At 42.4% G+C, this 12,646-nt stretch overlaps 1 long non-coding RNA gene across 2 annotated transcripts in view; it reads right to left on the bottom strand.

Annotated features, from left to right (window-relative positions):
• LOC135198513 (uncharacterized) overlaps positions 1–12,646 on the bottom strand; it is a 37,479-nt gene that overhangs the window by 13,194 nt on the left and 11,639 nt on the right. The window contains exon 1 of one of the 2 annotated variants that reach the window (XR_010310816.1): positions 8,200–8,467. The exons of the other annotated variant lie outside the window; for it this stretch is intronic. This is a non-coding gene — a long non-coding RNA (uncharacterized LOC135198513). Of the gene's footprint in view, positions 1–8,199; positions 8,468–12,646 lie in introns of those variants that run through there. 2 annotated transcript variants of the gene reach the window in all.

The following is a 12,646-nucleotide window of genomic DNA, read 5'->3' as shown; positions in this document are numbered from 1 at the left end:
GTTGACTTGGCTATTTCTTTCCTTTTCAACGGCAGAATTGATAGAGTATGGGACCTTAAGTCCCACTGTAGGCCTAACCATTGGAAGAGTGATTCTGGTGTTAGCCTGGACTTTGTCCTGTTTATTTGGAATCCCAAGTGTTCCAGGAATTCGATTACCTTGACCGTCGCCTTTTGGCACTCTTCGGAGTTGCTTGCCCATACGAGCCAATCGTCCAGATAGGCCACTAGCATTATTCCTTTCTTTCTCAATTCTTGTACTACTACTTCTGCCAACTTTGTGAAGATTCTGGGTGCAATGTTGAGCACGAATGGCATCACTTTGAAGGAGTAAGCTATCCTTCCTAGTTTGAATCCTAGAAACCCCGGGGCGGAAGTGTCTTGCTATAGGAACATGATAGTGGGCATCTGTAAGATCTACTATAGAGGTTGTGACGGCCCCAAGGGGAAGCAAGGTCCGTACCTGCGAAACGGTCAGCATCCTGAACTTGTCGCAAAGAATGAATGAGTTTAGATGGGACAAGTCTAGGATAATTCTCCGCTTTTCTGAGCCTTTCTTTGGCACGCTGAACAAGCGTCCTTGAAATTTTAAAGTCTTGACTTTTGATACTACACCCTTGAGAAGATCTTGGGTGTACTCTACCAATTCCGCTGTTGGTTTCTGACAGAAGCTGTTGGATGGAGGAGGGTTTTGAAGCCAACTCCATCCCAGGCCTTTGGTCACTATGCTCTGAGCCCAAGGGCTGAAGCCCCACCTTTGACGGAAGAGGTACAGCCTCCCTCCTACCTTGGGACTCTCACTGTTGGCTTGCTGATGGGCGGCCTCTGTGTGCACCCCGGAAACCTTTGCCCCTGCTGGCTGCCCTTCCGGCTCCTCTCTGACGGAAGGCACCTCTAGCCCTGCTACCCCTGGCGAACCTATTAAACAGCTGAAAGGCCTGAGCCTCAAAAGCTGAGTTATAGGCCGGAGAGACAGCGAAGGAGGTTGATGGCTGGGGCTGTTGAGGAGGTTGGGCCAAAAGCACATACTGTTGTTGCGGTTGTGCTTTTGCTGCCGCCTGTTGTGGTACCTGAGGTACCTGTACTAGAGCCTGTTGAGGAGCCTGGAAGGGCTGAAACTTCCTAGGCTTCTTCTTTTGCCTGGGGTTGGATCCGGAGGACTCGGGTTTGCGTTTGGCGACGAGACCCCACCGGACCTTCAGGCTCTGGTTTACTTTAGAGGCTTCGTATAGCACCTCATTCACCACTGGGGTGGAGAAGAGGTCCGTGCCCCATATCAAGGAGGAGATGAGCTTGTTCGGCTCATGACGGATCGTAGCTTCAGCCAGGACATGCTTCCTGCAGTTCCTCCTTGCTATGACAAAGTCATAGAAGTCGCACTGCATTGTATGCAGAAGCGACTTAGCCATGACCTTAAACAACGGCTCTTGTTTGTAAACAAGAGCTGTCATCTCCGCCATTGTCAAGGAGTTCAGGGACCTACTTAACCTAGTCCGGGCATCAAACTCGGTCTGGATAAGGAAGTCTGAGAGCCTAGGTAGCCTCTCACTAAACAAGGTGGTAGCACAGTCCGGCTTAAGCTTTCCTACAGTGAAGGTAGGAGCTGCACCCTCAAAGTAGTTCTCCGAACCTGGTATCAGGAGAGAGGTCGGTTCCGTCTCTCTGAGCTGAGGCATGGGCTCATCCTTCAGAGCCGCCTGGTACGTAGCTTCCACCACTTTCATAGTAAGTGGAAGAGGAGTACCTACCTTCCACCGTGGTAAAGATGGTGAAGGAGCTCCTAAAAGCAGTAAGGTGGGTGTTTTCACACTCCCACTCCGCTAAACTTCTCAGCCAAGCTTGCTGAGCCTGCTCTCAGGGGAGGATGACGGTCTCCTTTGGGACCTTGTCCTCTCTCATCATGGCTGCGTCTGTTAGACGTACGTAGCCCATGAAAGGAGGTTGTAAGTTCTCAGGATAAAACTCAAAATCTTCTATCCTGCGAGTACCGCAACCCTCAATTGAGAGCATGCCGTCTGAGAAGGGGGCATGGAGAGCCACCCTCCAGGGGTTGTTCGGCTTGAACGGAGGGAGGTTTGAGGAGTCAGGCATAAGCAAGGGTAAAATCGCTTAGCCTGACTGGAGATGCCCTGCCACCAAAGTATCCCGGATGCCCGTGATAGCTCCCTCTTGGGCTGCGACCCTCTCCGTCAAGGATTGGATCGACTGCCTAGAAGCCTCGACCGAACTGGAGAGTTGCATGAACATCTCCTGGAACTTGGTCTGAACCAAGTTCCCAACCTCATCACCTACCTGCGCCAGTATATTGGAGGAGAAGGTTTCGGGGTCGAAGGAGGAAGCCGGAGCTTTCTCCTTTCGAGGCTTATGCTTTGAAGACTTCGAAGAAGAAGACAAGGCTGCCCTTGTCCTGTCAGCCTCGGGATGGTGAGCCGAGGGCTTAAGAGACTGGAGAAGGGATTGTCTTCTTAAGCAGGACCTTGGTCTTTGGTTTGAAGCCTGAAGAAGGCTTCACTTTGGGGATTGTCAGAGAAGACATAATAATTGAAAATACATGCATAGTATATGCGTATATGAGATAATGTGCGTGTATGAGTGTGCTATGGCCAGAGATATCATATATATACAATAACATAGAAATGCATGAGAGAGAACTCTACGATAAGGCCGGGGCCTTAAGTCTGAAAATCCCAAGCTCAAGGTCAGGGCCGGAGTTAACCGGGGTCTGAGATAGCCAGAACGATGGGAGGGTGACAGACGGGGGGGGGGGTGGAGGGGTGTAGTCATGCGAAGGGTAGGAGGGACGAAGTCCAGCCTCCCATGGCTAGGCTAGCCTAGCTGCGGAGGGAGGGGGGCACGAGTCCTGGACCCAGTGGACTGGCGGCTAGGTACGAATGCCTGAGCACTGAGTGTATCCCTTCTCCCTCCCCACCCCCGCAGGGTTCTCCTCCCATTCCCTGAGTAGACTCGGATAGGCTAGCCGGTAGTGACCGAGTCGTCACCGCACCGAGGTGGGTGAGCGGGAAGGAAAGGGGTAAAGAAGCGGGGGAGGGAGGTGGGAGGTCAGCAACAGGGTGGCTCGTACACGATCAACTGGGACTCTTCTCAGCCGGGTGAACAGACACGCGGTGAGAAAAGGCCAGTCGGTGGGGAAGGCCTATAGGCCAACCAAGCCGCAGCCAAAGCACACGTAAAATAAAAATAAATTAAATATCAATAATGAGATAGCTAACTAACCTAGCACGGGGTTGGAAAGAAGAAATAACAAATGGAGTAGAGAAAGGGATGTCCTAAAGGCCTAGGCTAATCGCAAACCTGACGATTTGGGTGTGTTAGCCTAGTCCTCACACGGCCAGACAGTATGCCGTACCGAATTAATCAGGGGCAGGCGACTGGGGAGCAGAAGGACAATATGAAGGGACAATGTCCCAATGTAGGAAGGGAAGAGCTCCTAACGATAGGGAATCAGGATGAGACTAGTCAATCCTACGATCTGAGACATGTGGTCAGAGCAAAACAACCCCCGTGAAGGGCTACAGGAATAAAATCAAGCTAGCTCCAACCACATGAGAATAATATAATTTTGAAAAAGGTTTAAAATACTGCGTAACATCGTATGTCCAATTGGTATAGGAGACCAAAGGGAGCATGAGAGACCGCCATGCGGTCGGCGAAAGGGAGAAGGCGGCGCGAGAACAATGATGCTCCCGCTATGTTGCATTCTTGTCCTTTAGTACTTAGGTCCTAAGAAGTCAGGGTGGTCATTCACGTACTTTATTATGGTATATCAATTACAAGTAAGGAGACCCATGCTTATGCTGGCTTCCCAGTTTGTGGATGGCGGGAGATTTCTACAACAACTCCCAGAAGGTTCAACATAGTAGAATGAGAGAGTAGTGTTTCTCAATACATTACACTCCTCCCCCCTTAGGTTAACAGACAAAAATTTAAATTTGTTCAATGAGTCTCCTAGGTTTCTTACTTACTCTGGTAGATTTTCTTACAATGGCACCAGTATCACAATTACTGTTCTCTGATCCTACTACTTCTACATTGGGATTACAAATCATACCCGAGTTCTGAATAGTGTTATTTGTTTCTTCTAATCCTTGTACATTACGGGGAGAAGAAACTACAGGAACATAAGGAATCATTGTATCTTCTAATAGTGACGGTTCATCAGTTACTCTAGTATTATACATTTTTCTCATCAAATAACTGTGAAAGGTGACGCTTCCAAGTCAAAATACCATTAACCTCTACAGAAACCAAATAATTTCTTTCACCAAGAACTTTGATAATCTTAGCTTCCACCCATTCTGGTCCTTTACCAAAATTCTTGGCATATACTGCATCGCCAACTCTGAATTTAGACTCATGAACATAACACTCATCTCTTTGTTTAGGCATTATAACATCTAATGGACCCTTAAATTTCCTTCCAAACAATAATTCAGCTGGGGAGCAGCCAGTAGAAGACTGTACTGTACGTCTATAGGTATACAAAAATTTGGCCATTCTGGTTTTTACAGGCAAATTACATCAAACTTTTGAAATTAGTTTTGAATATTCGGACAGCCCGTTCTGCAAGCCCGTTTGTACTTGGATTATATGGTGCTCCTGAACAATGTCTAACACCATTTTTCTGAAAGAAATTCTGAGTCTCCCTAGACATAAAACAAGTTGCATTATCAGATACAATTGTGTCAGGAATACCATAATTAGCAAAACATGACCTTAAACATTGTATGGAACCCTCTGAAGTTATATTCTTGCAAGCATAGACATCAATAAATTTAGAAAAGGAATCAATAATAATCAAATATTGCATGTTGTCAATGGGTCCACAATAATCTACATGCAAGCGGGACCAAGGTCTATCTACTGACGGCCAAGATAAAGGTGAAATGCCCTTATGTTTGAGATTTGTTATGCATAATGCACAGTTGGAAGTTATTTGTTCTAAATCTTGGTCCATGTTGGGCCAATATACAAAAGACCTTGCTTCAGCTTTCATGGCAACAATACCTGGTGGCCCTCGTGAAGCATTTCCATAACACGTTTCTCAACATCTCAGGAACCAAAATACGATTCCTATAGAGTAATACATTGTCATGCAAAGAAAGATCATTTCTCAATTTATAGAAAGGTAACATACTAATTTCCATCACCTTTTCCTTGGTGGGAAAACCCCCAATTCCTTACATAATCTGCGTACTCTGCATCAAAACAGTGTCTCTTTCCTATACATTCTTTTACCATTGTAACATCAAAAGAATTATTATCCAAAATATTAACAACATTTACATATTCTCCTGGTACATGAAAATCAGCATCATCTCTACACAATGGTAGCCTACTAAGAGCATCTGCCACTGTATTATGCACTCCCTTAATGTGTTCAATTTTAAAATCAAAACCTGATAGAAATAAAGCCCACCTTTGAATACGAGCATTAGATAATTGTGGAATAGACTTACTAGGGTTAAATAGATGAGTCAAGGGTTTATGGTCCGTCCTGATAACGAACTTCCTACCCAAAGATAATCAGAAAAACTTCTTGACTCCAAAAATAATGGATAGAGCCTCTCTATCAATTTGAGAATAATTACACTCGCATTAGATATTTTCTACTTTTGAAAGAAATAGTAGAAATTCTACCCTTATATTCTTGCTTAAGAACAGCTCCCACTCCTTCAGGGCTAGCATCAACTTCTAAAATCATGGTAGCATTGGGGTTTAAAATTATCCAAAATATCAGCTCTTCCCAAGCTTCCTTAATACTCTGAAAAGCTTCTTCATGAACTGCTGCCCAATGAAAACTCCACATTCTTTTGGGTTAATTATATAAAGGACATAAATAGAGCTGAACTGAGGTACAAACCTATTGTAATAAGTACATAGCCCCAAAAATGATTTTAAAGGACTGAACAGAGTGAGGGGTTGGAGCTTCCAAAAATTGCCTCTATTTTCTTTGGGTCAGGTTTTTAATTCCATCACAACTTAAAATGTATCCTAAATAAGGTACTTCCCTAGAACCAATAATACATTTTATCTTTATTCAATTTAACATTTCTCTGTTGCAAAATTGATAAAACCTTACATAAACTCTTGTCATGTTCCTCCTTGGTAGCTCCGACAATCATATGTCATCTAACAAAATAAAAAATACCATGAACACCCTCAATATTTGCCAATAATTCAGAGATAAACCTCTGAAATATACCTGGTGCTGACGACAACCCAAAAGGCAATCTATGAAACTTATATAATCCCAAATGAGTATTCATAATCAAATATTGTTGAGAATTTTCACTCACAGATACCTGTAAATATGCATTTTTCAAATCCAATTTCGAAATATACTGACAAGAACCTACATTTGCCAAAATATCATCCAATCTCGGTTAATGGGAAGGTATTAACACTGGTTGGGTATTGAGATACTTACAATCTACACAAATCCTTATTTTCACCATTAGGCTTCATACAGGAACAATAGGACTGGCCCAATCTCCAGCATGCTCGACCTTGCTACACTTATATTTTACTTTCTAGTTCTTTACACTATTCTCAATTTTACATTTATAATGATAAGGAACAGATCTAGCTTTAAAATACTTAGGCACAGCATTTTCTTTTAACATTAATTGACATTCATAATTTGTAATGGTGATCCTTCCACCACCTGATACTCATTGAACATTTTTAACACAATCAAGCTTAGGCCTAGATGCACTACTTGGGGTAATAAGAGGACCTTTAAATTTATCATCACACACATTATCAATTTGTACCCACTGGTATTTCATTTCTTCATCAAAAGACCTGCCTGCTAAATTTAAATCATTATCTACAACAAAAAACTTTTGTCCCTGGACCATTTGGCCTTTAAAAGAAACATCACAATTTATTTCACCGTACACTTGCATTTCAGCTTTATCATAATTTGCTAAGCGTTTCCTTGTTGGTAATGGGGTTAAATTCAATTTATTAGCATCATGCCGTGAAATAGTGGATGCACCACTGAACCAGTGTCTAATTCAAACTCTAGGGGAAACCCATTTAACCTTAAAATTTCTCTATATGGTTTCCTCATAATCATCGACAAAATCAATAGAATTCACATTAACATCAAAAAGTTTCAATAAATCATAAGAATCATGGAAACTTTCATTAACAGGAAATATCCTTACTAGTGACTCCTCTACATCATGCACTGTATTAACATTCCTAGATTTATTTCTAGCCTTTTTATTGGGACACACTGTACTAACATGGCCTTCCTTGCCACAGGAATAACATTTAGCATTCTTAAATCTACAATTATTAGCTAAATGGTTATCGCGCCCACAATGAATGCATTTACTTTGAACTTTACAATAATCACTTTTACCTCTCCCTTTAGAGTCTGCACTAGAATTAGGCCTAGGCCTAATTACCTTATGCCTAACCTTGTTAACAGTACCTGCAGGCCTATTATCTATAAAAGAACTTGAAGTAGGACTACATTCAGTAACATAAGCAGTTTCTAAATTGGTAACCTTGGCAAGTAATTCACGAGAGGAGATTGATTTAAACTCAAAAGGATCAGCTAATAAAACCTTAAAATATACTTCATTATCAATACCAACCAATAATTGTTCCTTCAACCTTCGGTCAAAATCACTATTAAATTCACACTGTTGAGCTAACAATTTTAGTTTCTGCATAATATTCCTTCACGGACTCACTACTTTTTCTTCTTCCTCTGTAGGAAATCACACAATGCTCTATGATAACTTGGTTTTGTTATAAAATGCGACTTTAGTTGATTTACTAGGTCATCAAATGGAACTGCAGACAGGCAATTTCGGTGCTGTTAACTTACAGATAGTGGAAAATGTCACTACTCAACTGAAGAAAGCAACAAGCCCTTTTGCTGTCGCCTCTGTTACTTCATTTACTTCACAATTCATGGAAAATAGATCCAGCCAACAAGATAATTCAACTTATCTGGGTTAAAACTCGGGAATTGTCGGTCTCCTTGCTGCTGCCATCCTTCCTGACAGGGTATGGAACTTCGGTAGTTCCCCAACAAATACAGCTGAATTCAGGCTACTCGAATACTGGAGTCTGGACGTTGGCCAGGCTAAAACTGGTATGCTAGGCTAGATACGGCCGGCTGTCGTTGGTACACTAACTCTCCTTCAATGTGACATACCTCTTCGTACACTGGATCCCATCCTCGTCGCCACTGTTGCATTCTTGTCCTTTAGTACTTAGGTCCTAAGAAGTCAGGGTGGTCATTCACGTACTTTATTATGGTATATCAATTACAAGTAAGGAGACCCATGCTTATGCTGGCTTCCCAGTTTGTGGATGGCGGGAGATTTCTACAACAACTCCCAGAAGGTTCAACATAGTAGAATGAGAGAGTAGTGTTTCTCAATACATTACACGCTACCTCACTTCTAAGTCTCACAAAAACGATGTAGATCTTAATATAAGATCTAAAAACCTTAAAAGCAGTACTTAACTTCGATGCAGAAGCTTGAACCATCTTGGATCAAAGGAAGAATTCCAAACGAAGCGAGATCACAACACAAAGCAAAAATGCGTGCAACGCTGACGAGGCTATCGAAAGGAATGACGTCAGAGACGCTCACTGTAGTAGTAGTGGGTAGCGGGGCTTTGGTGCGGCTCCTCTGTACCGAGGGATTTTGGCGGAGAAGGAAGCTAATTGGCAAGGGACCTCTGGTAGTGGTTTCCACTCGCCCTTTTACTATACCGACACCTTTAGTATAAGGTGAGCGAGCCAGTTATTCTGGCACTATTGTATCGCTTTTTTCTCTGGTATGTATAGCAATATTTATACCTTAGAAATGAGGATCAAGGATGCATTTCACGGAGCGACACGGGCTGAGCCCAGAAAGGCCTTTTTTAATTGGCAGAAATAAAAAAACTTCTACTGCCAGGTGAGGTAGCTCAGGAAACCATCCCTTTGGAGCCACCAAAAGCTAACAACAGCTTGAGTTTTCTGACACTCAAAACTTGGTGAAAATTTTCCTCGAGTGCAAATGGTGGAAAGGCATAAAGGTCTAGATTTGATAACTCTTACAAGAAAACCATCAACAATTCATGCAAGAAATAATGGGATGGAGCACAGTAAGCTAGGAGTTTTGAGTTGATTTGGGCAGTCACCAACAATCAATGTTTTAGACTCAACAAATGTTCTATAACTTCTAAAATACTTGTAGATAGAGAGAACCTTCTGGTATAACACATGCCCTTTCCTACTTGTACTCTGTTTTTTTTTTTCATCTGTCCACCCGCCTGTGGTGTTTGCGCATGGTAACACTTGCGTCCCGGGCTTTAAATAATATCCTATTTCGATTATTAACAGTGTAATTTGCATATAGTAAATTATTAAAACACTTTTCAGTTGGAAATGTACACCAAGATATCCTTTAATTACCTAAAATTTACACATAGTGTAACTTTTAAAGCCCAAGACGCAGTGTTACCATGTGCGACCACCACAGGCGGATGGACAGATGGAATAAAAAAAACAGAGTATAGTTGGCCTGCGATAACATTTCATGTTTTCTCACTGGGACAAACTGTAGTAAAAGAATAATGTTCCTGGAGTCAATCTAAAAAAGAAGTTTCTCAATTAACCTGATCAAATTTCTTGATTTGTGCCTCCTTGCTTCCTGATATAAGAGAGGTTGAACTGTTGGAGCAGACCGTGATAGTCTTGTCTCTGATTAGCTGTTCTTCTCGCATATGACCCTTCCAACCCACCAAAAGCCTTATGTTGTATGTATGCATTTTGCACCCCTCTCCAGTCCAACACCCTGACATTTTTATGTTCTCCATAAAGTTAAGATAAAGTTCAGGGATAAAAAGTGAATGTAGATATAGACCACATGAGGTACATCGACGGCACTAACCCCTTGCGAAAAACCCTAGTACAGTTGGTAACATGCTAGTCTCGTAACCTTGTGGGGCAGTGTTCGCTTCACGTCATGGGTGAATAAGTGATGCTGGGGTCACACATTCACGTATCACGACGGCGTATGCCCACGTATGTGGATCGTGAGCATCATCGCGGTGAAATGACCTTGAACAGCTGGTTAACAGGACATGGGCTAACGGACGTAAAGCCAGCACCGTAAATTGCGCCGCAAGTGTACGCGCAAAGAAAGCAAGGTCGGACCTCTACCTGGAACTTATGCCAATAATGAAATGTTCTATGTACGTCAACTTCACGTCGTTACCACGCCCACCGTTGTGGGGCTGTAGGGTACAAAATGGCCGGCCTGTAAACAGAGCAGACTGTAAAGTGATGGAACATGTATGAGAGAATGTAAAAATATTGCATTCTGATAATCCAGGTTGAAAATTCACTTTGGTAGAATTCTGCATGCACTGTAAAATATTGTATATTTTCAACAAATAAAGAAAATTAAGTCAGACATTATAATATACATACCGTTGACAGTCCCAACATCTTGGGCTGCCTCTGACGGACGATGTGGGGTTTGAGGAATTAGAATATGTTCAATATCCACTTCTCCCTGTCCGTCAGTCGTCTTCCGTGTCGCTGTCATCACTCTGTATCTATCCAACTCCGACTCCTGTAGGTGGAAGATGACATTTCCTCGACGTGAGTGTCTGCAGGAGTGGCGTTGTGGAGAGTACTTGGAGGAAACTGCTAGTCTCGGGAGACGGAAACAACAGCTGACCTGATGGTTGTTGTTGTTGTTGTTGTATTGAGCGCCGACCTGACCTTTTATACCACGCTACAGCGTTGCCATGTCGTACAGGGTTGTTAATGTGCGAATCGGTTTCCCCGTAGGCTACAGCGCAATTAGGAGGCCCACGTGCTTCGCACCGGAAAGAAAACAGCAGTGGCGAACAATGCTGGTGACCCCAGCGCCTACCCCGCAACAGTCACCGTGGGTCCCGTGTGCAAAGCCTGGAGCTACGTCAGGAGACATTTGCCGTGACCACCCATGACTTTTTTTGAACATTTCAAAACTGGAGTGAGCTACGGCGCCCTAGTGGGTGGAGCTTAGAGCCTGGATGACCCGTCACCGTACATCTACGATTTTACGTATGTTTTACGTTACATTTACGGTTTACTGACGTAAGCTGTTGCCAACTACCAATATCCGCTCATGCGTGGCATGCTTGCGTTGATACATGAATGTGTGACCTTAGCATGAGGCTGTCTACCAGTGGTTACCACCATGAGTGACGTCATGGTGGGGAATTGGGGTTACTTGGCTGACGTCCGCCCGAGAAGCAATAGTTTAGGGGAGGGCTGAAACTTTTGACTATGACTTTTTGACCTTAAGTTTCCTTAATGTGAAAGGTACGAAACTCATGCTCAAATCTATGCAAACCGACAAACTTGGTCACCTTTAAATTAATTCATCTGTCATATTTTTTCTTTGCAACCAATTTTTGTCGACTCATCTGTAGGCCTTGTAGGAAATATAGCGCTCCATACCTTTAAAATTATGAATCAACAGAGTAAAGATTTCATTTGCCTACTATTATAAAATGGGTAATATCATATTTGTATTAAATAATTTATGTAATAATGATTGATAGATATTTTGTATCAGTTTTGTATTCTTCAATAGTTCTGTGTAATGGGGTTGCTGTAACGAACGTTGCCACCTCTCTTTCACGCTCAGTTCACCTTGTGCATTCGGCAAGTTAACTTCTACCTATAAAGTATGAATAAGGGTTCAACGTTTGGAAGCGTAGATTGAAGTTTACGTTAGTGTTTTGGACATTTTAAAGTTGTAAATCCCTAGACTTTGTTCATATTTTGGATGCCAATGTACGAGGGTTCTCTCAAGAGACTGTTTATTGAATTAGCCTAGCGTGTGTTCTGGAGGTACCGGGTAAAGGACGCTTTGTTTATTTTCACGTAACTACTTTAATTCTTGTATGATTTAGTTGTTCATTGTGACTGTATCATGTTGATGTCATATTCTAACTTTCTGCACTCATATTACTCATTTTGCGATGTTTTCATAAAGGTACTGATTCGAATTATCCTTCCTTTCAATTCAAATGTAATAATACACCGTCAGACACGTTTTATATGGAAAGCCAATAAAGAAAAACTTATATGTTGGTTCAATTAGAACCCCTATTTGAAACACACCTTTCAGGCCTACTACTATTGCATTTTGGTCTAGGCCTGTTTCACAAAATCCCATGATTAGGCTACTTAGCCTAAACTGTTTTTGTATGACTTTATCATAAGTTTGAACAACTTGTCTACTAGCTTAGACCTAGCCTCTGCAAAGTATCCCACTTCCCTAAGAAATTAATGGTCTGGGCATAGTTACGACATAAAGACAGATTAATATGTATTACCTCAAGTCCTGAGTTGTTGACAAAAGCAGTGGAGAGCAGACATCCTTGCCGAATGTTCACATATTTTGGATGAAACTGAAGTATACTTTCTTTTCATTGCGAAACTGTTCGTGTTGCATGAAAATACTGTAAAATACTTGCATCTGAGAAACTGCACTGAGGCTAACAAAAGGGAATCTTTATTACCCTACTTGTCAGTCCAGTTCGTACATTTAAAGATAGAAAGATTTGTCGGGATGCAAATGTGAAAATGGTATCATAAGCAA

The sequence above is a fragment of the Macrobrachium nipponense genome, chromosome 23, assembly GCF_015104395.2.
Source record: "Macrobrachium nipponense isolate FS-2020 chromosome 23, ASM1510439v2, whole genome shotgun sequence".
NCBI classification, from domain to species: domain Eukaryota; kingdom Metazoa; phylum Arthropoda; class Malacostraca; order Decapoda; family Palaemonidae; genus Macrobrachium; species Macrobrachium nipponense.
The sequence above is the reverse complement of the archived record's forward strand: the minus strand, read 5'-3'. Positions and strand labels throughout refer to the sequence as shown.